This window comes from Rattus norvegicus, chromosome 18, assembly GCF_036323735.1.
Source record: "Rattus norvegicus strain BN/NHsdMcwi chromosome 18, GRCr8, whole genome shotgun sequence".
In the NCBI taxonomy this organism is placed as follows: domain Eukaryota; kingdom Metazoa; phylum Chordata; class Mammalia; order Rodentia; family Muridae; genus Rattus; species Rattus norvegicus.
In genome coordinates, this window is record NC_086036.1 from 62,892,796 (window position 1) to 62,919,667 (window position 26,872).

The following is a 26,872-nucleotide window of genomic DNA, read 5'->3' on the forward strand; positions in this document are numbered from 1 at the left end:
GATGGGCGCGGGAGCTGGGGGATTCGGGCGGGACCCCGCCTTGGGGAAATGTCAGGCGTGGACACTACCCACAGAATGACTTTCAGCCTGACATTTAAATGGCTTCGTCGCCAGAACGCTCCTGGGTGATTTCGCTCTCTTCCATGCCTTGTGACCGAAGGCCAGTAGCTCACCGATTACTAATTAATGAGCCTCTCTGGGAAATTTCCGCCCTTGATCCATTGATTTCCGCAGCGTGAACTCCACCGGGACGTCTCATCCTAGCCTTCCATTTCCTGCCACAGTCCAGGCAGCTTAGTTCGCTCTAAGAACGCCAATGATAGGAGACTTAGAAAGCCTTTTAGCTAGACCACAAAGCTTTTATTGAAAGCACGTCTTGGAGCATAGCTGGGTTAGGTGTAGGGTGCTGGCTGCTGAGAAACAGCTTCCTTGTCCGCCTAGTGCTGTAAGTACAGGTGTTTGCTCTTCTTAGAACCTGCAACCTGGCCTGTCCTTTCCCACCCTGTGCCCCGCCCCCAGCCTCAGTAGTCGCTTACCAACTGTGATAAAGGGGACACGAACCTGCCAGCGCTCGGAGGTCCACTGGTATTTTTCAGACTTTTCGCATAAGTATGCTCTTATTAACTAACAACTATAAAACATTTTCTGTACGGTCCAGTGTGCGATGGAAAGGGAAACAGGTCATGGGTTCCCTGTGTCGGTGTACATAGTGTGTCTGCACATAGCAGAGACCAGAGTAGGACATTGGAAGTCCTGCTCTATCAGTTTTGTCCTTGTTCCTCAGAGACATCGTTGAACCTGGACCAAGATTTGTAATCATTAAGCCTTGGGGTTGCAGGGCTTCCCTGATGCTGAGATCCAAACGCAGGTCCTCATGCGTGAGCATCAAGGACCGTTTCTCCATCCTCTAAACCATAAATGGTTTGCTTTATTTTACATCTTTCTCACATTTATTTGGGTGTGTTAGCACACGTGTGTGGAGGTCAGAGGACAACTTAATGTGAGTCTGTTCTCTCCTACCAACTTGTGGTTCCCAGGCTTGGAACTCAAGTTCTCAGGCTGACAAGTACTGGCCTTGAATCTTAAATTTTTTTGTTCTATTTGTTGCCTTTTAGATTTCCAGGGGGGAAATGAAGGTGTCAGACTCTGATCCAATTTTGTGGGCTATCAGGTGGAATGGCTAGCATCCGAGCTCGGCTATATGGAGGGACTATGCCATGAGAAGTAAAATCTGGTTCACAAATGTACACGGCTCTCAAAATCTCAAGAACAAATATTAAGTTTAAATGGATTCACCCGCTTTAAGGATGAATAATTGCAAAACAAAACTAGCTACTGTATCACGGTGGATTACGTGAATTCTAAAACAAAGGGAATTTTCTTTTGAAACGAAAGACAAAATATAAACTTGAGAGCCTTACCTTTACTTCAGGAGATAACATTTCCAGTTCTTGTATGGAACCCTCTGCATACTCTGCTTTGCCCATGTATGCATAACTACTGTGGTGCTTAATACGTAAATTAGGCATAACCTAATCTAACAGCATCTTATTTAGACCAACACAACCGAGACCAACAACTAATAGAATACTACAAACAATAACCTGTAATAAATGCCATACGAATATAGTTTGTCTCCAAATCTTGTGCTGCTATACCGGCCCTTCTTATAGTGCTGTCAGGTGCTTCAGAATCTTAGCGATGAAATCAAGGCGAATGACACTGGAGTTTCTGTGTATCTGGAATGCTAGAGCACCATTTGTGTCCTATGCCTCAGCAGAGGAACGTAACCAGACACATGGATGTTTCCAATGTAGCTTATCCAGAGGACCGGTGTCACTGGCAAGTTAGCACCTAAGGAAACCGTCTCTACACTTCAATCCCAGCCAACAGTTGTAATACAGAGGAAATTTTTTCCTATGTAGCCTTTATATTGTTGTAAAGATTTGGCACTCGTGGTGAGCATGCCTCCTTCATTATCAGCCTTCCCACTTGGCTTTCATTATATGAACATCTGAGGTGAGACTCTTCTTGGACTCTGGATCTGGTTAATGTCAAGTCTTTGCAGTCTTTAGAACAAGCAGGTCATTAATAGAGTGTATATGCAGATTTCTTCCCATGTTTGAATACAGAAAGTACCCAAGCCCATCCTCGCACCCCCTATCAATAACACACTAGTATTAAAGCTACTTGAAAATACCAAAGTGTATCAAAACTAGGAAACTACTAAGAGACCAGCAAGCAGGTAGCCTATAGTGTGGCTACTCTGTACAAAGGAGGATTCACCTCCTGGGCAGGGGAGCAGGGAGTGCTCAGAACGGGATTTTGCTGTGTTAATTGCAAGGGTCATTGAAAATTTATAAGTAGTTTATTTCTGAAATTTTTCATTTAGTATTTTCTAACCACTGTTAATCTTGGTCAACTTCAGATAGAGTTAACTACCGTATACCAAAAAGAAATACAGCAGTTGCCTCAAAAGAGGAGAGCAGAAAGCATCAGAGTTCTGCTCTCCGTGCCAACTTCTAGAATATACTGAAGCAAATGTTTCAAAAGGGCCTGAGGATACAAAATTACATCTCTAGACTTTCATGCCTATTTTGAACCATAGTGGCAGGCATGGGCACTAACTACATTTTTAAAAGGCAAAATAAATTTCAACTGCTTGAAACAAATTTTGAATGACTGTATTCTTCAAAGATATTGTCTCCTAGCCTGATATAGTTTGTTTGCTGCCTCATGTTTGAAATAACAAGAGCTCAAAGTTCACACATACTTCCAATTTGTTTTATGAATCATATTTTCAAAGCTCAAAGGGAGAAGGATTACGGTCTCAAGAAATAGGTTAGTGTGGTAAGACCATGAGTTATTTTTAACAAGGTTTTTGTTTTCTTTTGTATGTGTGGAGTTCTGTCTGCATATATTTCTGTGCACCATGTGCATCCAGTGTCCTTGGAGGCAAGGAGATGGCCAGCTAATTTGGAACTGGAATTATAGACAGCTACAAACTCCCATGTGGGTGCTGGGAATCAAACTCAAGTCTGCTATCAGAACACCAAATGCTCTTAACCACTGAACCATTTCTCCAGCCCCTGGCATAAGGTTTTTCAGTGTGATTGACTAGTCAGACATAACTCCTAAAATTAATAGAAATGAGGCCTAGTAAGTGTAAGGTTTTTGGTTCAACCCAGAAGCACCACCATCAGAAATAGATGAAGCAAAAAGCATTTGATTTATGATAAAGAAGGAGTAAAAGAGAAGTGGGAAATGTCCTCTGAAGAATGCTCCGGAGGCATAAATTTCTTTAGCACATTTTTGATGGTTATCCTCTTTAAAGACATTACCTCATAGTGTAATACGGTTTGTACAGAAATATCTGTTGTGAGTGGCATTAGCTCAAATGTCTCATTTTGTGGATTACATTGTATCTTCCACCCAAGACTATCAACAGCAAAACCTGGATCTAAGATTAGTTCAGTGTTAGCAGGTACTTGACCCTGAGTTTCCAGCACCAACCTTGAAAAACACAAGTAAATCACAATAATAATTTAAAAAAAACCTGTTATATCAGGCTATTAGGGTTTATATATTTTGTGTAGATTTTGGTTATATGCAAAAAGGTTGTTGACATTTGTTACAATTTAAAAAGGCATTGACCAAAAGTCATGGATCAAACTTGTAGGCCCTTGATCTTAGATTGACTACTTCTCTTGCTCCTATGTTTGCCACTGATTTGCTTGTCCCTTCCTTTAATGATCTTAAATTGTGAGCCCACATTAGGAACTGTACTGGTTTGAACATGCTTGGCCCATGGGAAGTGGCACTATTAGGAGGTGGCCTCATCAGAGAAGGTGCAGTCTTGTTGGAGGAAGTATGTCCTTGTGGGATGTCGTCTGCCGTCCACCAGCAATGAACAGATTCCATAAGGCTCTGGTCTGGCAGGGAATGCTGGGAGTGTTAACAGCTCTTAGAAGAGAAGCGAGAAGGTTTGGGTGGCCTGCAGGTAGCACAGGTCCCGAGTCTCTCATCACTACCACAGTATCATTGGAGGCAGCATGAGCCTGGCCAACCAGGCAGATCCAAGATCCAGGATCTTCATCAGGGGAAAGAACTCCTCTCCACGTGTTATAGCTCAGGAAAGATGGCCACTCTCAGACAGTCCTCTGAAATAACTTCTGTGCTTTATTCCAGGGACTACAAAAACATTCAGGAGTGGGGTGGGTTTTAAGGGTAAGTGTTTCCTATTGGCTCAGTCTGAGATGTTAGTGATGCTCTATTTGCATGGGGAGGATTCCAGGGGCTGCAATATATAACTGACTACCTACGGTCCTCTCAATGGGGTGCCGTGGTTACATATTCCAAAGCAAATACAGAAATGAGTAGGGAGTGACTCTACTCCTGCTCATCTCAAGTGTCTGGGCTTCCCAAGGTCTGAGCTCACTCAACCTTACAAGTTCTCCTGTCTGGTGGCACAGCCAACTTGCCCTACAGAAGGGGTGGGCTTTGGAGGTCTTCTCCTATGCTCAGACTCTGCCAATGCCAAAGAGAGACACTCTTCCTGGGTGCCTTCAGATCAAGACATAGAACTCTCAGCCCCTTCTCCAGCACCGTGTCTGCCTGCAGGCTGCCATGCTTCCTGCCATGATGACAATGGACTGAACCTCTGAAACTGTAATCCAGTCCCAAATTAAATGCTGTCCTTTATAAGAGCTGCCTTGGTCAAGCAATGAACCCTAACTAAGACAGAGAAAAAGTTCACAAACTTACTCAGAAAAGGTACACTTGCTTCTGTGCCCCTCTATGTTGAGGATGCTCTCATCCCCACCCACAATAACTACTAGGCCAGATGTCAACCCTAGGTCCAGCTCTACCATAAGGTGGATCAGACTCTATGCCATATATCACTCAGCAACATTCCCCAATAAGACCACAAACACCTACCCCTAAATTCCACCCCACTCCTCGATGTTTATATAGCCCCTGTCCACGTGGAATAAAACACACAAGTTATTTCTCTTGTGGGATTGTCTGAGAGCCTCACTGGAACAGTGAGGACCCTTGACGGGATAGTCGATAGGGGGAGCATCTTTCAGGAATACAGGATATTATCATCTTCAGGGATGGCTATGAATGGGATGGAGTCAAATTTGAGCAGCATGGTAAGAGTTGGGAGGTGTGGCCTTGGGGAAGGGGTTAGTGACTGTCACAGGCAGCAGGGAGGGGTCTGAGATAACTCTGTTTGGTAAGCAGGAAGTCTGTGATGGGGGTGCCCACAAGTCTGTTTTCTGGTGTGGAATTCCTGGGCTTGCAGTCAGCATCTTTCACATTTGCTGTTAAAATGTTTTCTGTGTGTGTAGGTGAGGGGCTCTCTGCTGTTTTTCCTCTTATGAGGACACCAGCTCTATCAGATTAGAATCTGCCTTATTTCACCTTGGTGACCTCCTTAGGCTCTGTGTCAAAATAATGTCAAGGATTAGAATTCAATATATAACTCATACATTGAATTGCAAATGTAAAGTTGTGTCCTAGTCAGCAATTAAAGCAGAGAGTGCATGCCCTGTCTTGCAAGAGGCAGCTTCATTTCCTTGACGTCTTGTGAAAACATACGCTGTGGTTCCCACAGTGGCCAGGTGTTATGACTTCCTAGAGTAAGATAGAAATACCAGTTTTCCCCTAAAGACTAATTTTTCTAGGCAGGGTCTATTGTGTCCTTCTGTCTTTCCTCCAACTCAGAGATCCACCTGCTACCTCCCAATTGCTGGGATCAAAGGCATGTGCTACCACATCCAGCAAGACTATTTCTTGAGCAGCTCAGTGTCGCCATGGCGGAGGTGCAGCAACTCCAAGTGCAGGAGGCTGTGAACGCCATGGTGAAAAGTGTGGAGAGAGAGAACATCTGGAAGATGCAGGACCTCGTGTTCCGGTGCAGTGCCAACCGCTGTGAAGGCACCCAAGCATCTATGCAGCAGGTGCACCAATGTATAGAGCACTGCCATGCACCTGTGGCTCAAGGCCAGGCCCTGGTCACCAGCAATCTGGAAAGGTTCCAGGACCACCTGGCCTAGCGCACCAGGCGTTGCAGTGACAAAGCCAAAGACTCAATGGATCCAGGAAGTAAGGAGCTTCAGGTGTGTGGCCAAGTGTGTGGATGACCACATGCCAACAATGACCAAGAAGATCAAGACGTCTCTGTCATCCATCAGGAAATAAAATTGTTTGCCAGTGGGGGAAAAAAAGACTATTTCTTAAGCATCATTAGATCATATTTTTGTGAGTCTACACAACCAATCTATGGTTAGCTAATGCTTGTCTCTGATTTCCCCCAGTCCACACTGAGAAGTCCCATTGATGGCAAGCCTGGATCTCTACCAATTAAAAGCATAATTGGCTTGATGAGTGTATCAGTTCATTTTGCAACTATAGTGAAATACCTGGGGCCAAGGAACTTTATAACAAAGAGAGGTTTACTATGGCTTGTACTTCCGAAAACCAATATTGAAGGGCTTGCAAGTGGTGATTGTCTGTTATCCTCTTGGTGGTCTCTTAGTCTCAAGGTGGTGCAGTCCTGACATCCAAGAGGGGGAGGGAGAAAGAAGAGGAGAAAAGAGAGAAAGAAAAGAAGAGAAGAAGAGAGGAGAGAAGAGCAAATGTCCTGGTCTCTCTCCCTCTTCTTATAAAGCCCTTGGTTATTCAATCATGAAAATCCACCCTAATGACCTCATCTAAATTCTAAACAGCTCCCAAAGGCACCACCCCTAGACACCAGATTTGGATTAAGTGTCTACTCTCTTAATACCTCCAATTCTCAATTAAGCTCAACACGTGAAGCTTACGGTACAAAGGCAGAGCACACATAATACCAGCCTTTGGGGAAGCTGAGGCAGGATTACCATGAGTTTGAAGCCAGCCTGGGCAATAAAGTGAATTCCAGCCAGTACCAAATAGCAAAACCCTGTCTCAGAGTGAGAGAGAGAGCGAGAGAGAGAGAGAGAGAAAGAGAGAGAGAGCCCAGAAGGAAGGGAGCAGAGTAATATGTATCATAAAGAGCAATGTCTTTGGGACAGTCACTACTGTTTTTGTTTTTGTTTTTTAACCAGAATCCAGGTGTGACTTTAACTCGTATCTTTAGAAGCACAAGGTGAAGTCCACAAGAATTTTTCACCAGCCTGTGGAGTTAGTCACTGTTGTTGTTGTTGTTGTTGTTGTTGTTGTTGTTGTTGTTGTTTTAAGTCTATTTTGATCTGTATATTTGTGCTGGCTAGTTTCGATGTCAACTTGGCACATGCTAGGATCATCTGGGAAGATGGGATCTTAATCAAGAAAATGCCTCAGTAGGATTGGCCTGTAGATTAGTCTGTGGGGTATTTTCTTGATTGATGGTTGATGTGGGAGGGCTCAGCTCACTGTGGAAAGTGTTGCCCCTGGGCAGGTAGTCCTGAGTCCTATAGGAAAGCAGGCTGGGCAAGCCATGAGGATTAAGTCAGTAAGAAGCACTCCTCCATGGCCTCTGCATCAGCTCCCGGTCCCTGCTCTGACTTCCCTGGATGATGAATTGTAAACTGTAAAATGAAACCCTTTCCTCCACAAGCTGCTTTTGACCGTGGTGTTTTATTCCAGCTATAAAAAGTCTAAGGCAGAAATTGGAGCCAAGTTGCATGGAATTGCTTTAACAGACCTGACTGTGTGTTTGGGAGAGGATTGCAGAAGGAGCTTGGAACTTTAGGCTCAGTGGGTTTTCTCCAGTTGCTTCCAAAGTAACAGAATTGATCAAAATGCAGTCAATGGGGACATAGATTATGAAGTTTCAGAGGGAAGTTTGAGGGTCCTTTAAAGATTATCCAAGCCATTTGCTATTTGGTATTAAGAATCTCTGGTTTTGGTCAGCCATAATTAACAAGAGACCAGAGCCACTAAAGTGAAACATTTTCTTTGCTGAGACAATCAACGCTGGTCAACTGAGGCTTAGAATCAGCTGTGATTTACGAAGACAGCAGTATCATTGAGGCAAAATCTTCTGGAAAGTGTTCCCTTTACCCAAGGTCAGTACACAGAAGCTGTGTTCCAGAGGGGGTCGCCGAGGCTGTATCTTATGCTGACAGCTGAACTTGGTAATGTGTAAGAGTTTTCTAGGTGGCACTGGTTTTTGAAAGCGTGAAGTTCATGATAAGGCACAAAAGCTTGGTACACCGTGGCTTGGCTAGCATCCCTGCAAAGAGGCTGGGAGAGGCCGTGGGTGAAGGTGCACCCTCAGTTACAGTAGAACTCCATCTTTTGAAGGAATCACAAAGAGACACTGAGGCTTGGCACCATGTGATGGGATCAGAGAAAGAGCCTAGGAAAGGGCATTGGTAACAGTGTAGCCCATTTGCAGAGACCCCAGCATTTTGGGGAGGCAGTGTCATGGCTGCCAAGACAGGGGCAGATGTGGAGTGGAGCCAGCCTGAACCTATGAAACAAGTTGTATGTGATGTAGGTGGCAGAGCTAAAAAAAATGGAGCTGTTAGTGAATGGGATTCTTGTGGGGAGGGCGGTAATGGGGGGGAGGATTGGGAGGGGAACACCTACACAGAATGGGAGGGGGAGGGGCTAGGGGGATGTTGGCATGGAAACCGGGAAAGGGAATAACATTTGAGATGTAAATACAAAATACCCAATTTAATAAAGATGGGGGAAAAAATGGAGCTGTGAGCCCAGGGGATTGTGAGTGAGTCCCAGATGTCAAGCCTGAACTTTTTATACTGTTGAACTTTGGTCTGGTTTAGCTTGAGTGTAACTGTGCCCTGGTTTTCCATCTCGGAGAAAGAACAAATTTACCTGCTTTATAGTTAATAGGCGTCCATAGTTGGGGGACTTTGAAATTTTAAAGAAATGGAATTTTATAGAAACCCTGCACTTTGGATGGATATTTTAAAGAGACTGAACTTCTAAAGTGTTGGAACATTTAAAAACAGCGGAATTTTTATTAAATGATAATGTTTTATATTGTCATATTAACATGACATCCTGGAGACAACAAAAAAAATGTTGTGGCTTAATAAGTGACGTGTTTGTGTGTCAGGCTGAGGAGGAGTCAATTTTATGTAACACAAGACAGGACCATCTGGGAAGAAGAAATCTTAATCAGAAAATGCCTCCATAGGATTGGCTAGTCTGTAGGGCATTTTCCTGACTGATGGTCAATGTGGGAGGGCCCAACACACTGTGGGCAGTGCCAATCCTGGGCAGTGGTCCTGGGTTGTATAAGAAAGCAGGCTGGCCAGGTGATGGTGCAGCACTCCTTTAATCCCAGCACTCTGGAGACAGAGACAGGCCAATCTCAGAGTTCGAGGCCAGCCTGGTCTACAAAGTGTATTTCAGGACAACCAGGGCTACCCAGAGAAACCCTGTCTTAAGAAACAAAAAATAGAGAAAAGAAAGTAGTCTGAGCAAGTCACGAGGATCAAGCTGTTAAGTAATGAGCCTCCATGGCCTCTGCATCAGTTCCTGCCTCCAAGTTCCTGCTCTGACTTCCCCGAATAATGGACTACAAGCTATGAGATTAAAATAAACTCTCCTCTTCAAGTCGCTTGTGGTCATGGTGTTTTAATGCACCAATAGAAGTCCTAATGAAGACAGCATGTATCTGCTCCTGTTCTATCTGGAATAGTTTCATTTAGCATGGTGATTAAACCTTTGATTTTGAACTTGGTCGAGCAACATCCCACATCCTCGAATGTCCCACGTTTATGCAGCCGCCATGTGACAGAGAAAGCCACCAATCCAGACTATCTGAACCGATCGATATACAAGCCTGGAAGGTGGCAGCACAACCAGTTACTGGCCAAGAACATGCTCCAAACAAGAGGTATGAAGCGAACACAGAAGATGTGTGGAGGAGAGAGGAAGGACCAGGCATTATGACGGTAATAGTAGAATGGTCAGCTCCCCCCCCTCCCCCCCGGCTGGGAGGAAAAAAAAGAATTTGGAAAAGAAGAACACTCAGCAGTTGAGAAAGGTCAGGGATAATGAGGATGGAAAAGGAGACAGGGGTTCACGGGGTTGGTAAACAGAAGATTGAAAGGGACACAGAGAGATAATAGCCCCAAAGGAGACCATTAAGTTCAGTACTGCTCGCCCCATGCTGCGCAGGGAAGAAGGCAGTTTGGAAAGTACGAATGAACTCGTCAGCAAAGGACCACCGTCTCCACTGGTGGACGCAGAGTCTGCCTGTCTCTGCTCCGACAACGATTTCCGCTGCTCCGTGGTTTCCGCAATCAGGGAGTGAGCAGTAGGTGTGTGAACTCAAGCCTCTGTCCCCCTACTGCAGGCGAATTCCCCTGCTGGCACCACCTAACAGAACTGCAATTTAGAGCAAAGCTGATTTAGGAGCGAGCAAGAGAGAATATGCTGACCAACTCCATCTGTGAAACGTTTTTAAACACATCTGTCTTCAAAGATAAGCTCTGAGGTCGGACAGCAGCAGCGGATGTCGACACTGAAAACAATCAGCAGGGGATGATGCTCCAATACAGGGGCTTGTGGTGTGGCTCCGCGCGGCAGAGCGCTGGCCTAGTGCTAACATGCAGGAGGCCCCCGCGTCAGTCCCCAGCACTGGCCATGGGAGGAGGAGCGGTGGTGAACCTAGAACCAGAGTTCTACGACGGAATTAAGTGAGAATGGGGGAGGGGTTGGGGGATAGAGAGCTGGCTCTGTGGTCAAGAAGACTTGCTCTAAGATGTGTGGACTGAAGGGTTCACTCTTGGGCACACTGTGACACGCTACAGCTTCCACAATGAAGTATTTTTTTTCCTTTGGGGGAAGGTTGCAGGGGAAGAGATCGGGTACAAGGGGTTGGGGAAATGCGTGGAATTTACAAAGAACCAATAAAAACTTAAAGGAGAAACAGAAATGGAATAGGCACATAACTTTTACCCTGTCCTACCTTCCCCCCAGTAGAAAAACTACTGAATAATGAGATCTAGGGTCAAATTTACAAACTGTTTCTAATTTTGTATCTCCAGTGTATAAAGTACTTTTTTTCTATAAAAGTAAATAATATATTTTATTTCCCGCCCTGCCTTCCAATCCCACCCGAAAAGAACAATTGCTCTTAAAAATGGGGGGGGGGGGCCGCACTGGAGAGACGGCAGCGGCTAAGAGCACTGACTGTTCTTTCATAGGTCCTGAGTTCAAATCCCAGCAACCACATGGTGGCTCACAACCATCTGTAATGAGATCTGATGCCCTCTTCTGGTGTGCCTGAAGACAGCTACAGTGTAGTTATAATTAATAATAAATAAATAAATAAATAAATAAATCCATCTTAAAAAAAAAGAGAGAACAATTGCTCTTGCAGAAGACCGGGGTCCAGTTCCCAGCACCTCAGAATATGTGCTGATTCTCAACCACACATAATTTCAGGGATCTAACACCCTCTTCTGACCTCTGTGGCCACTAGGCATCAACGTGACACATGTGCAAACAAAGCACTTGTACACTTAAAATTAATATTAAGTTAGTCTTTTATAATGTTTTTAAAAGGAAAGAGCCCACAAGGAATGGTTACTTCACAGCACTAACTGGGCACTCACAGTGCTAAAGGTAGTGACAGCATCCGGAGGGGAAAGAGTGGCCTCTAACTGCCGTCAATGCTTCCTCTGAAAAGCATGGAAATGAGATCCTATCCACCGGGAAGTGAAGCTCTCTGGTGTTTCAGGTCCCCTTGGTCGGGCTAGGAGGAGCCAGGGCATCTTTAGGGCTGGGAAGCTGACCTGTCCGTCTCAGCCAGGGAGGACGGGTTGCTACTGCTCATTCAACCAAAACCACTGAGTGCCTGGCAAAATGGTGCACTCTGATTGCAGACCCAATGACAGTGATGTGTCCGGCTGCTTCATCCGTGGTGCCAGATGCATCTCTCTGGGGAATGATGACAAGGGAGGCTGTGTGGGACATGGAGGGCAAGGGACAGATGGAGAATCTCTGTACCTTCTGCTCAGCTTTGCTGTGGACCAGAATGCCTCCAAAGGCATAAATCTGCCAAGATAAACAATCCGCCCTGGGTTATGTCCTTAGATTGGGATCCAGAGCAAAGGAGTTAGTGAGAAGGAAGAGGAAACGGAGTGACCAGAACAGGGAGGTCTGAGTTACTCTGAACAGCCTGCTTCAGAGACACAAGCAGAAGCTTATCCTCTTAAAGAGACTGGTTAAATTAATGTAAGCCAAGCCAAGAGACACAGTGTCCTGCTGTTGAAAGCTGCAGCTTGTGAATAAGAAAAGCATCATTGAAAGCTCTCTCCTAGGCTAGAGAGGCAGCACAGTGGTTAAGAGCACTGACTCCTCTTGCACAGAACCCAGGTTTGGTCTGTCAGTCTGTTTGTTCTGACAGTCATGTGTCTAATTCCAGGGGATCCTGTGCCCTCTTCTGCCCACCCCCCCACTTCTCAGAACACATTTACATGTTATAAATAACCTTATAACCACAAACAAGTCTAGGCATCGCCCTTCATCAAAGAAGCCCCTTGGCAACAGACAGACAATTAGAGAAAAGCACAAGTCAAAACGCAGAGAACAAGTGACCATGTGGTTTGAATGAGAATGTCTCCCCATAGGCTCACACTGAATACTCATCCCCACTTCATGGAACTCTTTAGGAAGGACTAGGAGGTGTGGTCATACTAGAGGGGGTGTGTCAGTAGGGACAGGCTGGTTTCAAAAGTCCATGCCATTCCAATCTCTCTCCTTCTCTCCCACCCCTTCCCCTCGCCTCTCCTTCCCCTCCCCCCTCCTCTCCCTTGCCCCTCTGTCGATGGTTTTATCTCAAGATAGAAGGTCTTAGCTACTGCTGCAGCACCATGCCCTCCTGTCTTAACCACGCTCCCCAGCACAATGGTCATTCTCTCCCCCTCTGAAATTGTAAGCCCCTAATAAATTTTCCCTTTTTGAAGTTGCTTTGGTCATAATATCTAATCACGGCACAGAAAACTAAGACAGGTGCCCAGGCCCAGCTGATACATCTGCAATGAAATTCCCGTACCCAGGAGTCACAGCAGAAGAGGGTGCAAAAAGGTTTTAAGAGCCAGAGGACCAGGGAGTTTGCTGCATTCCATAAGACTGTCAGAGAGGATGCACCCACGAAGCCTCGTCAACATGGCTGCCCAAACAAAACCTGAGCAAAGACAATGCCCCGACAGACACTCGAACATGGAAGGGGGAGATCTCATGTGTCTTCAACCCTGGACAAGAAGACTTCAGGCAGCTAAGGAACGCTGAGAGCGGGAGGAATAGTTTTCCCCAGAGAAGACTCCCTCAACCCGTTATCTAACACCAAGCGGTCAGCTCTGTAATCACATACGAACAAATATTATTAGACTGAAAGACGTGGGGAGGCGGGGACAAAGAGAAGGGGAGTTATATAATTATATTTTAATCTCGAAACTTTTAAAATTTTAAAGCTGATATATAGCACTTAGCTAGGATTCACAAGCCCCGACTACGTTCAATCTTCAGTACTGCAGAGATGAGATAGCAGGAGTCCCCTTCCCTAGTGTATCATATTAGTCGGGGAACACGGGAGCAGTGGAGACATTCACTGCTGTAGTTCTGATGCTGGCAAATCAATGCATAGGGCCGCTGTCGGCCCTGGATGCAAACTGTCTGTAGAGGCCATGATGAGCCTGCCGTGTTTCTTCACTGGCAGCCACTGGAAGAACTCTCAAGTACCCAGGGCTCCTGGACCCAGAGCTCATGATCAGTCAACGTCGCCCAGTGATCTATGGAGGCCAAGACAGCATGAGTATCTTGCTGGAGCATCTCCTGGGGATTGCACATTTATCATATCAAATCAGACTGTTTCACAAGTTGACATTAGGAACGTATTTTTTTTAAGATTTATTTATTTTATTTATACATGTACACTGTAGCTGTCTTCAGACACACCAGAAGAGGGCATCAGATCTCATTACAGATGGTTGTGAGCCACCATGTGGTTGCTGGGAATTGAACTCAGGACCTCTGGAAGAGCAGTCAGTGCTCTTAATCACTGAGCCATCTCTCCAAGTCCAGGAACTTTTTTTTTAAAATAAACCACAGCATCATGAGTGCTTGGAGATTGTTGTCCAAAAACAGATATAAAGGAAAAATATGTAAGTTTATCCTTCACGTGTGGGTCTCTATATTAATAACTGTCCACTACAGAAAGGAGCTTCTCTGATGTGGGCTGAGAGGTGAACTAGTCTATGGTTACAAAGATAACTCAGGAGACAGTTTATTATTATGTCCATTTGGTCGAATAACTGTATTCTCTGATGGTTTGTGGCCAACCAGGGATGTTGTCCCCAGTATGAGTGCCAGGAATGAATTCTTTCTCATGGAGTTGCCCTTAAAAACAATCAGGAGATGGATGGTTACATAATATTTGTGCCATGATTTCACCAGTGGCCACCCCTTGGCAGCTTTGCCATTACTGTAGTCACAGCTACCTAAGATTGGTGACAGCTTTTCTCCCCAGCAGAATGTCCCAGCACTGTGAAAGCTACCCATTACAGATGAGCCTTCTGGGTTGTTTGATTTGATATCACCATGTCCTGTGACTCAAGTACACAGTGTCTTCAGCAATAGGGTTTTACCAAAAAGTTCTGGAGGGCAATGGCAAGAGAGTACAGGATTTGTGGAGGTTGGTAGGACACCACTGACCAACAACTCAGAAAGAGTTACTTAGTAGCCTGTGGTGTCTGGGAGAGGCATTGCAGAGTCACAGGGTAACTCCACTTGAACTCCTCTTCTATGTATATGTATTTTGAGAATTGTCTATAATAACAGTATTTTCAAAGTCCTTAGTGTTATCCTGTAGCGTATCGCATAGTTTTAAAAAGGACCTATCGGTAGTTTCTCTGCTCCTCCATCGCCCCACCCCCACCCCCCATGGCTAGCTCTCTGTGGCTCTCTTCCCTGGTTCCTGCTGCTAGCTTGCTAAGCTAACCAAACCAGTTTTTCCTGTAATGGCTGACCCCTGGAACACCAGTACTGCTCACTCCCTCAGCTCCCTTTAGCCCAGTGAGATGAAAACACCCAAAACTTCTATTATACCGGCCAGATTTATAACGGTAAATCTCCAACCCCAAATGCCTGTGCAAAGAACACTCGACTCAGTAATATAATTACAAGCTGCACACGTAGATTGGACAAATACACTACTACACCGCTCCATTGCCCAGCTGTGAAATCTCTGGCTACTGGGACTCCTTCAGGCCATGTGGGTCGGCTCCATCTTCAACCTCTTCTTCCTCCATCCGCTTCTCCTCCATCCTTGAACTCTTCTCTCTTCTTTTTCCTTTTCTCTCTTCTCTAAAACCTTCAGCTCTGCCTTTTCCTTCCACTGCCCAATCACAGGCTCTAGCCTTCATTTGACTAATCAAGACTTTACCGACATTACTTGTGTATGTGATCTACTCCTCATCGGGGCACCCCTCCTGGGGGAACAGAAAATGCAAACAGCAATCCACAGCCTTATCCCTCCTCTTACCTCCCCCTCCACATCCCCAGTCCACTTATCCGTCTTAACCCTTCACTTCCCCTTCCCCCTCCATCACATGCGTTCTACCCCTGCTTCCTTCAAAATCTCCATCACCCCTAAGTTAGTCAGGATTCTTTAGAGGAACGGAACTAAAGGGGAGAGAGAGAGAGAGACAGAGACAGACAGAGAGAGAAAGAGACAGAGAGAGACAGACAGAGAGAGAGACAGACAGAGAGAGAGACAGAGACAGACAGAGACAGACAGAGAGAGAAAGAGACAGAGAGAGAGACAGACAGACAGACAGAGAGACAGACAGAGAGAGACAGAGAGAGACAGACGAGAGAGAGACAGACAGAGAGAGAGACAGAGACAGACAGAGACAGACAGAGAGAGAAAGAGACAGAGAGAGAGACAGACAGACAGACAGAGAGAGACAGAGAGAGACAGACAGAGACAGACAGAGAGAGAGACAGAGACAGAGAGAGACAGAGACAGAGAGAGAGAAAGAGACAGAGAGAGAGAGACAGAGAGAGAGAGAGAGAGAGAGAGAGAGAGAGAGAGAGAGAGAGCATATATAGCGTAAGACATTACCACCACGAAAGACAAGAGTTCTGATTAACTCTTGTGTTGGCAGCTGAAAGGGAGTCATTACAAGAAAGATGGGCAGTCCCTGATTCAAACCTGACTGCTGGAGAAGATGTATTTTATAGGCCCTTCTGGAAGCAGATAGTATGTTCTGGAGACTCCTAGAAAAGCAACAAGAAAAAATCAGGTCAGAGTCTGAGCCCTAGAAGCCCATGGTCACCTAGATGCCATCATTCTTCTCTCCTGGAAAGAGAAAGCTCCCTGGAAGTACGTGACCTGCATAGATGTGTAAGTGTGAGTCTCAACAGCACTGGAGTGAAACACCACAGCAGGACAGAGCAGGGCCCCGCAGAGGCCAGAGGAGACAAACCACAAGCTTACACTTACCCTGGGACAGAAACCTGGGATACAGCCAAAACCAGCATAGCCCTAAAGACTGAGTGGCTGTCACAAATCAATCAGCCACTGAATGTGTGGGACAATATATGTACGAACACAGATATTGAGCTGTGCTCTGACCTACTCACTGTTGACTAGCTGTTATTGGGATTCAGTAGTCACGTGTCCCAGATTCTGAGAGTCTGCTTTCAGACTTGAGCTCGTGGCCTCAGGCAGGAGACAAGTGACATAGCCAGCTGTGGCATACAGCAGCTCTCTTTATCCTAGGGGGATGAATTCCACAATGCCCAAAAGATTGAGCCAGGCCCTATAGACACTATGATTTGCTTTATGCGTGCATAGCCATGACGAAGTTTAATCTATACACTAAGTACAGTAAATGATATTAATTTATATACCTAGACTACTACCTAGAAGCATTATGATATAGTGTAATAAAAGGCTGTTTTTAAATTATGTATTGTTTATTTCTGGAATTCTTCATTGAATATGTTTAGATCTTAGTTAACCATGGCTACCTGAGTAGATAGAAAAGGAACTTGCTAATGGAGGAGACTATTCTACTATATATAATAGATATATATTATATTCTACATATGTAGTACTATAGTTTATGCTACACAGTATAAACTAGCACCTAGTAGGCACAGAGGACCAGCAATCAGAGAGGCAAGTGGGAGGAGCCTTTGTACAGACACTAGCAGAGCCTGATACCCAAAAGGCATCTTTCGAGGAACTCACTAAAAAAAATAAATAAAATAGAATAAAATGTGGACCATACTGAAGTTTTTAAAACAATAAGTTTCCCCCTATCCTTGTAAAGTTGCAAATTGAGGTTTCATCTAGAACAAATACTAAATACCTTGTCTGCAATTTTAACTAAATTCTACATAGGTCTCTCATTGACTTATGTGGTGAGTGAGGGCGTCTCTGCTCTTTGAGAAGTATAGAAAATGCATTTGGCTGCAATGAATTTTCATTCCACAAAGAGCAAGTTAAACTGTGACTCGTCACAGCCAGGTGATGTCCCTTCATTCCTATGACATGGAGGGGTGGCTGTGGAGTTCCTCCCCACCCCCCCACCCCCGAAGTTCTTTAACTGATGTTTTGCTTCAGAGCCATTTCTGATATGACAGCATACTGAACATTGGCTTCCTCACATGGAGCTAAAAAGCTTATATATGGGCAATTTACCCAATCTGCTCTGCTGTGCCTAATGGACAGGCTTATTTAAGAGTCCCTTCATTTCTCTCCTTTGGCCTGGTGATGGCTTAGAAGTTAAGCCACTGGTATTGGCGCTTCTGTAAGGGAATGGCAAGGCCTGGAGGGCAAGTATCAACAATCTGACATGCAGGCAACAAATTGTGTAGCTCTCTGTGAATGGAACCTTTGTCCCCTGTGGCTGAGGAAAGGAGATCCTTTCTAGGGGTGGATGCAGTGAGGCCTCACCCTGGACCACAGTATCAGAGAAGATAGCTTGATTCTGCTGACAGTAACCACCCTTGGCCTCTCTACTTTAAGCCCCATGAGTTACCCGAAATGCAAACTTGCCTTGACTGTACCAGGTATGACCAAATATTTCTTTAGTAAAGTGGGTGATGGGTTTTTAGAGTCATCTCAAAACCCTCATATTACTTTCCCTTCCACGGCTCTGATAAAACACCATAGCCAAGGCAATTTCTAGAAAGAAGACTTTTATTTGGGATTATAGGTGGGTGCCTCCATTATGACTAGAATGCAAGGCAGTAAGCAGCAGGCACGGCAGCAGGAGTAGGAAACTGAGAGCTCACATCATTAATTCAAGAGGGAAGCGGAGAGAACTGGAAATGACTCAAGATGTTGAATAGCAAAGCCCACCCCGAGTGATGCACTTCCTCCAACAATACTACATCACCTAAACCTACCCCCAAACGATGCCACCAACTAGAAACCAAGTGTTCAAATACCTGAGACTGTGGGCAACCTGTGTCCTTTAAGCCACCACAACCAAAGATAGACACCACCTTAAGGTAAAAGGATAGACTATGGTTATCCAAGCAAATACAACTGGCAAAAATAGAGGCTAAGCTATTCTAATATTTGACAAAACAGACTTCAAACCCAACTGTACAGAAGAGACAAAGAAAGTCACTTCATACTCATTAAGGGAACAACGCTTCAAGAGAATATTACAATTCTAAATGCTTGCACACCCAACGCATGTGCATCCAACTTCATAACGCAAGTACTAATACATGTCAAGTCACAGATTAGCCCCAACTCAGTAATAGTAGGTGATTTCAACACCCTACCGTCCCAATAGAGAGCGAATCTAGACAAAAAGGAAACAGAGAAACATTAGCATTAGATGACTCCATTGCTCAAATGGGCTATCAGATATATAGAACCTTCTACCCAAACACAAAAGAGCACGCATCGTTCTCGGCAGCTCAAAGAGCTTTCCTCAGATAGATCACGTAAGACATGAGCAAGTCTTGATAAGTGTAAGATTAAAGTAACATCTTGTATTCTGTCCAACCAAGCTGAGATAAAGCTAGATATTGACAGCAAGAAAGGCTACAGAAAGCACACAAACTCCTAGAAACTGAACAACACGTTGTTGAATGGTGACTGAGTTTCCACATGCATGCCAAGAAAATCAAGAAGGAAGATTTAAGTTCCTAGAATGGAATAGAAAACACAGCATCCTAAACTGTAGGCAACGCTAAGAGGGATGTTTATGGCTTTAAGTGCTTATGTCAGAAAAGCAGTGAGGGTGAGAAGGATGGCTCTGTGAGTAAAGTGTTTACCAGACAAGTTTGATGACTTGAATCAAGGCTCTGAAATACAGATACAGGTAAGGGAGAAGCAACAGCACAAACTCGTTGTCAAGTTTCCACATGCATGCCAGAGCACATGTGGGCTCCAAACACCACACATCACACACAGATAAATTAATGATAGCATAATAATAATAGTAATAATAATAATAACAATAATAATAATAATAAATATGTTTAAATCAGAAAGAACACAGGTAAATAACTTTAAAACATTAATGACTTAATGACCAAGTCTTTGGAAAAGCTAGAACAAACAAAATATAAAAGCAGTAACAGAAAGAGACAAGTAGGGGCTGGGGAGATGGCTCACAGGTTAAGAGCACTGACTGCTCTTCCAGAGGTTCTGAGTTCAATTCCCAGCAACCACATGGTGGCTCACAACCATCTGTTATGAGATCTGATGCCCTCTTCTGGTGTGTCTAAAGACAGCTACAGTGTACTCACATATATAAAATAAATCTTTAAAAAAGAAAAAAAAAAGAAATCCCACAAAGAATCAACGAAATGAAGTGAAACAAAGAGATGGTTCTCTGAAAAAAAATACATAAAATTGGCAAACCTGAAAGAGCGTACCCCAAAACGGGGAGCCGCGTCTCTCGCTCTGATCACAGGGTGAGATGCCCCCAGGAATCACGAGGAGCCATTCTTGATGTAACAGCAAGAGGTAGCTTTATTAACGAGATCCCAGGTCTTAGCGGGATCCCGGGTCGACACGTATCTCACACAGGAGACAGAGGAATCGACCCCGAGCTTCCAAACTCGGGGGTTTTTATAGGGGAGGTAAGGGGCATTCGCGCAGTTACACATGATTGGTCAATTCAAAAGGTGCACGGTTACTTTCGGCGCGAAATAACATCAGCAAGGAGTATGTGTTATCTAGCAGCTCGGCAGGCAGGTAGGGTGGCTCATCTCACTCAGGGGGGTGAAGGAAGGGGAGGGTGTCCTTGGGGAAGGAAGGATGGTCAGTGTCCTTGGGGCTGATAGCTGGTTTGGCAAGTCCTATCTCTGGCTCTCCCTCAGGCACGTCCCGCCCTGCACATTCGGACTCTGACAATGAGCAACCTTTATGAAACTCTAGTTCTGCACATTCGGGCTCTGACAATGAGTAACCTTTATGAAACTCTAGTTCTACAAACCCTTAGACAAATTACTCAAAAAGAGAGAAAAGACCCAAATTGGAGGAATTAGAAATTAAAAAGAAGACATAGCGGATAACAAGGAAATTCGGAGAGTTATAGGGACATACCTTAAAAACTTGTATTTCACTAAATTTGAAAAGTCTAAAATACATGAATGAATTTCTAAATGCTTCTGACCTACCTATAAAAATTAAAGCAATATAAAATATGTGACTTTGGCAGATCTACAGCCATCAATGATACAGAAACAGTAATTTTCAAAAATGAAGGATTCCAGCAAACTTTGAAAGAACTAATACCAATGCCACTCAAATCATTCCATAAAATAGAAAAGAAAAGGAAGCTTTCAAGTTCATTTTAATGAAGCTAGCATCACCGAGATGCCAAAACTAGATAGATACAACAAAAAAGGAAAAATGGGCTGCACCTGGTGCTGAGCAACTTTAATTCTAGCGCTCAGAAGGCAGAGGCAAGTAGATCTCTGTGAGTCTGTGGCCACCCTGGTCTACACAGGAAGTTCCAGGCTAATCGTAGCTCCTGTCTTAAAAGGCAAGCCAGGTTCAGTTAACATCAAAGGCATTATTCATCAGAATCAGGTTGACTTCATTCTATAGATGCAAAGGATGACTCAGCATAAATAAATCAATAAATGTAATTTGTCACATAAATGGACTCAAAGACAAAAATCACAAGGTCATGATCATAGACATAGAAAGACCATTGACATGGTATTCGACATAACTCAAACACCAGGTCTATGCAGATGACAGAAATGTATTGTAATCAAACCACTATTGATGGATCAGGGACACAGAGCAGGCTCTGGAACGGAACCACAACCCTGAGACTACAGTGCTATTAAGCTTGAAAACTGCAAACACCTTTGCCAAGTTTCAGTTACATTTTCCCACCAATCAGAATTTAGGGCTAGGGACATCCTTGGGAACATGTCTTTGTGGTACACTTATTCTGTTCCCATTGGTTGGGTTAGTCAACTGTGGCAGCGGGACTTGCCTAGCATTCATGTCTCAACTTGCCAACCAGGATGTCAGTTACCCACATGCATATCTCTTTCTCCCAAGCAGGACGTCAATTACTCAGGGAGGGCTTGGGGATTTACACTTTGACTCCTATTTAAGATGGAAATTTTAGGTTGGGGATTTAGCTCAGTGGTAGAGCGCTTGCCTAGGAAGCGCAAGGCCCTGGGTTCAATCCCCAGCTCCGAAAAAAAGAACCAAAAAAAAAAAAAAAAAAAGATGGAAATTTTATTCAAAATGGCTTCAGTTTGGTTCCTTCTTACAGACAAAATCCAGCATGGAAGTCACAGAGAGACTAGGCATATCGGGGGACATACATCAACATAAAAATGCTCTATATGACAAATCTAGAGCCAACATAGTGTGAAGAGAAAACTCCCAACGTCCCCACTGATACCATGATGAAGGCAAAGGTGCCCTCTCTCCCGATTCCTGTTGAGTACAGTGCTTGAAGTCTCGGTGAGAGCAATAAGAGAAGAGGACAAAAAAAAGAATATAGATTTAAAGAAAGAAATCCTATACTCTTTTTGTGGATAATAAAACTCCATACACGGGGTACCTAGGAGACTCTATGGTAACACCAAAAGATCTCTGAACTGATGAACACTTTTGGCAAAGTGGCAAGGTACAAGATTAACATACAAAAAACCCCACTGCCTCCCTCTAAACCAGACAAACATACTGAAAAGGAAATCCAGGGAACAATCCCATTCACAATGACAGCAGTAAAAAGGTAAGACACCCGGAATAAACTGAACCATGGAAATGAAAGACCTCTACAGTGAAAAGTCTGAGACACTGAAGAGTGTGGAGAAGATGGAAAGAGCCCCCGTGCTCAGAGATCAGAAGGATTACCGCTGTGAAAATGGCCATCCTACCGAAAGCAACCAACAGTTCCCATGTGATTCCCAATCAGAGTTCCAGGACTGTTCTTCATAGACATAGGAAAGTAATTTTAACTTTTATTTTTTTTAAGACTATTTATTTTATGTATGAGTATAGTGTTACTGTCTTCAGAGACACGAGAAGAGGGCAGCAGATCCCATTACGGATGGTTGTGAGCCACCATGTGGTTGCTGGGAATTGAACTCAGGACCTCCGGAAGAGCAGTCAGTGCTCTTAACCCCTGAGCCACCTCTCCAGCCCTTAACTTTTATGTGGAAGCACAAAGACTAATGGTGGCCAAAGCAATCCTCGATGATAATAATAATAATAATAATAATAATAATAATAATAATAATACAGCAAAATGGAGAACCATGCCTAATTTCGTTATACTACCATAGTATAAGAGCCATAAATTAAATAAATAAATAAATAAATAAATAAATAAATAAATAAATAAATAAATAAATACAGTATATGCCACCAAAACGGAAATGCAGATAAATGGAATAGAACAGAAAATATATCTAAGTCCACACTTCTTCAGCTACCTCATATTTTTTTTACAGAAGTACAAAAGCATATGGTGGAAGAGAGTCAATATGTCAACCTGTGGTGTGGGGGAACCTGGACATCAGCAAGTGGAAGTGTTAGAGCAGATCCTTATCTTCAACTTGTGTAAAACAGCCCCAAAGGGATCAAAGACCTCAACATGAGATACGATGCCCCGAAAGTGTTAAAGGACAAAGCATGTGCTCCCACGTGTAGGCACGGGGTTAGCATTTTCTCAAGTGGAGACTCCATTCAGCAGACGAGGACCCCATGAAGCTAAAAGGCCTCTCGACGACATAGGAAACTGTCAACTGAGTGAAGAGGCAGCCCATGAAATGAGAAGAAAAGACGTTGTCAGCTGTGCGTCTGACAACGAATTAGGGCTTAGACTATGAAAAGAACTTTATCATTATTATTATTATTTTAATCAAGAGAGAAAGCTACTAGCTTGAAACTTGACTGTGTAGTTAAATGAAATTCTCAAAAGAAGAATGTGTTTACAGGTAGTAAACATTTAAAATGTGATCAAAACATCCTTACCTATCAGGGAAATGCAGATGAAAACCACCTCGCCCACATCTGAATGACCATCGCCGAGAACACAGATGACAAGTGGCGCCATCATGGATCTGAAAAGGAGAAACCCCAGTACACCGCTGGTGGGACGTGAAGTAGTGGGGTCTTCTTGGAATCAGTTTGGAGGTTCCTAACATGACCCAGCTGTGTTGCTTCTGGGTTCAAGGCCAACCCCACTACGGAGAAACCTGTAAGAAAATGGGTGGAATTGGAAAACGCCGTACTGCCTGAGGTAACCCACAGCCAGAAAGTCACACACTACATGTCCTCGCTTACATGTGGAGCACACCGTCCATCTTTTATATTTGTTTATTTAACTTGAAATGTCTGTAGATAGCTGAAAATGACAGGGGAGCAACTCGGTAAAAGAGGCCTTAAGTGGGGACGGACCCTGGGGCGGGGAGGGTGAAACAGTTTAAATGGGTGAGTAAGGAATAGTATAGGGTTTACCCAGTGAGATATATCAAAGAAGTCATATAGAAATCCACTAATTTATAAGCTACTTTAAAATATAACTTTAAAACGTTACAAGTCTGGCTGGGGATGCGGTGCAAACCTTTACTCCCAGCACTTGGGAGGCAGAGGCAGGCAGAGCTCTGAGTTGAATCAGGCCAGCCAGGGATATGCAATGATGCCCTGGCTCAAAGGGGTGGGGACTTGACATGGAGCCTCCTGCATGGGTGAGTAGCATCAATCCCAGAAGCCCTAGGTTACTGAAAACTCTAGTATCAGGCTTGGAACAGCTCCCCAGGAGTTGGCTAGAGTGAGCTCACAGCCCCACCCCACAAGCTATACAAGTTATGTATGCCGTTGCCTTTGGTGCCCCCCCCGTGGCCCCCCCCCCGAGTTGGTAAGGTCCGGTTGCTGAAGACACAGCGTTCCTTGGCTGCAAAATACCGAGCAACTATGTTGGAACTGAGTCTGGAGTAGGAAAAGATACTGGCCAGTCTTTCTAAGGCCAGAATGACTGGTCAGGAAGCCGAGGGGAAAAAAATCCTTACCTCTGCGGCTTGAGTGCTGCAATGCCAACTTGGCAGACAAGAGTCACTGACTGGCATAGGAGTGTGGCACATCTGTTGTAGGGGTGAGCAACTGATTGTGTGTTTGTGTGTGTGTGTATGTGTGTGTGTGTGTGTGTGTTATGTGTGTATGCATTATGTGGTGTGTGGGTGGTGTGTGTGCATGTGCATGTGTGGTGTGTGTACTTGTGGTGTGTGTATGTGTATGCATATGTGCATGTGTGTGTATGCATGTGTGCATGTGTGTATATGTGTGTGTGTAATGTGGTGTGTGTGTGCATGTGGTGTGTGTGTGCATATGTGAATGTGTATGTATGCATGTGTGTATATGTGTGTGTGTAATGTGTAGTGTGTGTGCATGTGGTTTGTGTGTGCATATATGAATGTGTGTGTATGTATGCATGTGTGCATGTATGTGTATGTGTGTGTGATGTGTGGTGTGTGTATGATGTGTGGTGTGTGTGTATGTGAATGAATGGTGTGTGTGCATGTGTGTGTATGTATGCATGTGTAGTGTGTGTGTGTATATGTGTTTGTGGTGTGTGTGTGTGTGTGTGTGTGTGTGTGTGTGTGTGTGTGTAAGGACCGTTTATTTAAAACAAAGGCGGCAGGTATTGGAGGAGGAATTAGGAGAATTAATTATAATACAAAAGTGAGTTAAAAACAAAAGCTCCTTCTCACACACACACAAACTGCTGACCTAGACTGAACCTTACAGAATAGCATTCTGAGTCAGCACTTAAGTGAGTGCTGTTAGTTTTTGTTACAAGAGACTAAAGCTACAAACTCCACAGATTTGAGTTGTGCATAGGCAACACCATTTAAGTTCCCCTCCCCCATCTTGGTCTGAGTGAGGACAGGCTGATGGGAGGGTCCCTGCCCCAAGCACGAGAAAGAAGGTGGATTCCAAAGACAATGGATGTAATTCTAATTACAAATACAATATGCTTTAAAAAGTGGGGTGGGGGTAAGGCAGGGTGACGGATGCGGTTTGGGCAGGAACAATTTCCCCAGAATAAGAGGCTGCAGTCATTAGAGGCACGTGGGTAAGGACAGTGCGTTAAGAACCAGAGGAATGAGGTTTGGATCCAGACTTCTCCACATTCTACTGGCATGACCTAAAGGAGCAGCCTTTATCGGAGCTCCAGTTTCCTGCTCTATGAAACGAAGAAAAACCTGCATCTCTCAGAGATCTCAAGTTTGGGTAGGAAGGGGGCTGTGCACGTCAAGGGAAACACAGTTTTCCCTATAAATGTTCTGCAGCTGTGAACCAAATCATCTTTAAAACCCAGATCTGAGATCTGCTCCAGAGAAGAAGATTTAGTACCAATCCTGAGGGCCTGGCCCATGACTTGCAAGGCTGTAAGCCTGAGGGCTGAACCTATACCTTTTTTTCTTTTCTAAAGTGACAAGTTGTCAAATGTATAGTTATACCTCAGTCTTGGTCAAAGAAACTTCTCTTTGCAGTAAGTAACAGTTACTAGAGAAACTCATGGCTGCTCAAGGAGTTAAGAGCAAGTGACTTTTGAGTGCTTAACCCTAAAAAGTGACAGCTGTGTCACCTCCTCAGGGAACATTGCAGCAGAGAGAGTGGGAAGAAAGGCCATGAAATGCTATCTTACAGACACGGCATGGCTGAGTGGCTCACAAACTCACGACAGCTGTGTCTGCCTGCATACAGCCTGCACTAGAGTGAACCCACAAACATGGTTCCTAGATGAGGAACAGTCTGTGGGTCATGCCTAAGGGCATGAATGGTCGTTGACCGCTGCTGGGGTAGAGGAAGTCTTTGCCTTTAGTGAAGTAGCCACTGGTGAGTTATTCACGCTCCTGTGGGTAGCTTCAAACCCATGCCCAAGTAAGGGGCTCTGGTTAATTCCAGTGGGTCACAAAGCAAGAACGAAGCACTGTGAGATGGGGATTCCGTGGAAAGAAGGGGACTGGTGGGGGTGGGAGAGGGACATTAAGGATAGGGGGTGTGACAAGAGTTTATAATAAGCATAAATTTCTCAAAGAACAAGTTGATTAATAATTAAGTTTTTAGCAGAAATAGCAAGAGGTGGAGTCGGGAAGGTGAGAGACTGCTGAAAAAGAGACCTGGAGGTCCCCCCCTCTGCCTTCCGCTCTGTAGTGTGTTCTAGAGAGATGCTCAGCATCTGGGCTCAAAGCAACCACCAGGTGGCAGTGTTGCACAGAGAAACAACCCTCCTGCGCTCCTCCAGCTAAGACTTCACATTCTACCAACTGTACCAAGGCCTTGGTGTGGTCCAGCCTTGTCAGGTGGCTGCCCATGCAGGTTCATGCTCTGTCTGAGGAGCTGAGAGGTGCTTAGCACCGTGGCAAATACCTGAGAAAATCAACTTAAGGGACG

The 26,872-nt window shown here is 44.5% G+C and overlaps 1 protein-coding gene, 1 long non-coding RNA gene and 1 pseudogene across 2 annotated transcripts in view; 2 read left to right on the forward strand and 1 right to left on the reverse strand.

Annotated features, from left to right (window-relative positions):
* Gnal (G protein subunit alpha L) overlaps positions 1-26,872 on the forward strand; it is a 140,254-nt gene that overhangs the window by 539 nt on the left and 112,843 nt on the right. The window lies entirely within an intron of this gene.
* Positions 3-8,505, forward strand: Fam136a-ps3 (family with sequence similarity 136, member A, pseudogene 3; annotated as a pseudogene).
* Positions 15,115-26,872, reverse strand: part of LOC120098241 (uncharacterized) — a 54,720-nt gene continuing 42,962 nt past the window's right edge. The window contains exons 4-6 of the long non-coding RNA XR_005496369.2: positions 23,447-23,670; positions 16,169-16,233; positions 15,115-15,443 (exon numbers count right to left, since the gene is read on the reverse strand). This is a non-coding gene — a long non-coding RNA (uncharacterized LOC120098241). The remainder of the gene's footprint in view (positions 15,444-16,168; positions 16,234-23,446; positions 23,671-26,872) is intronic.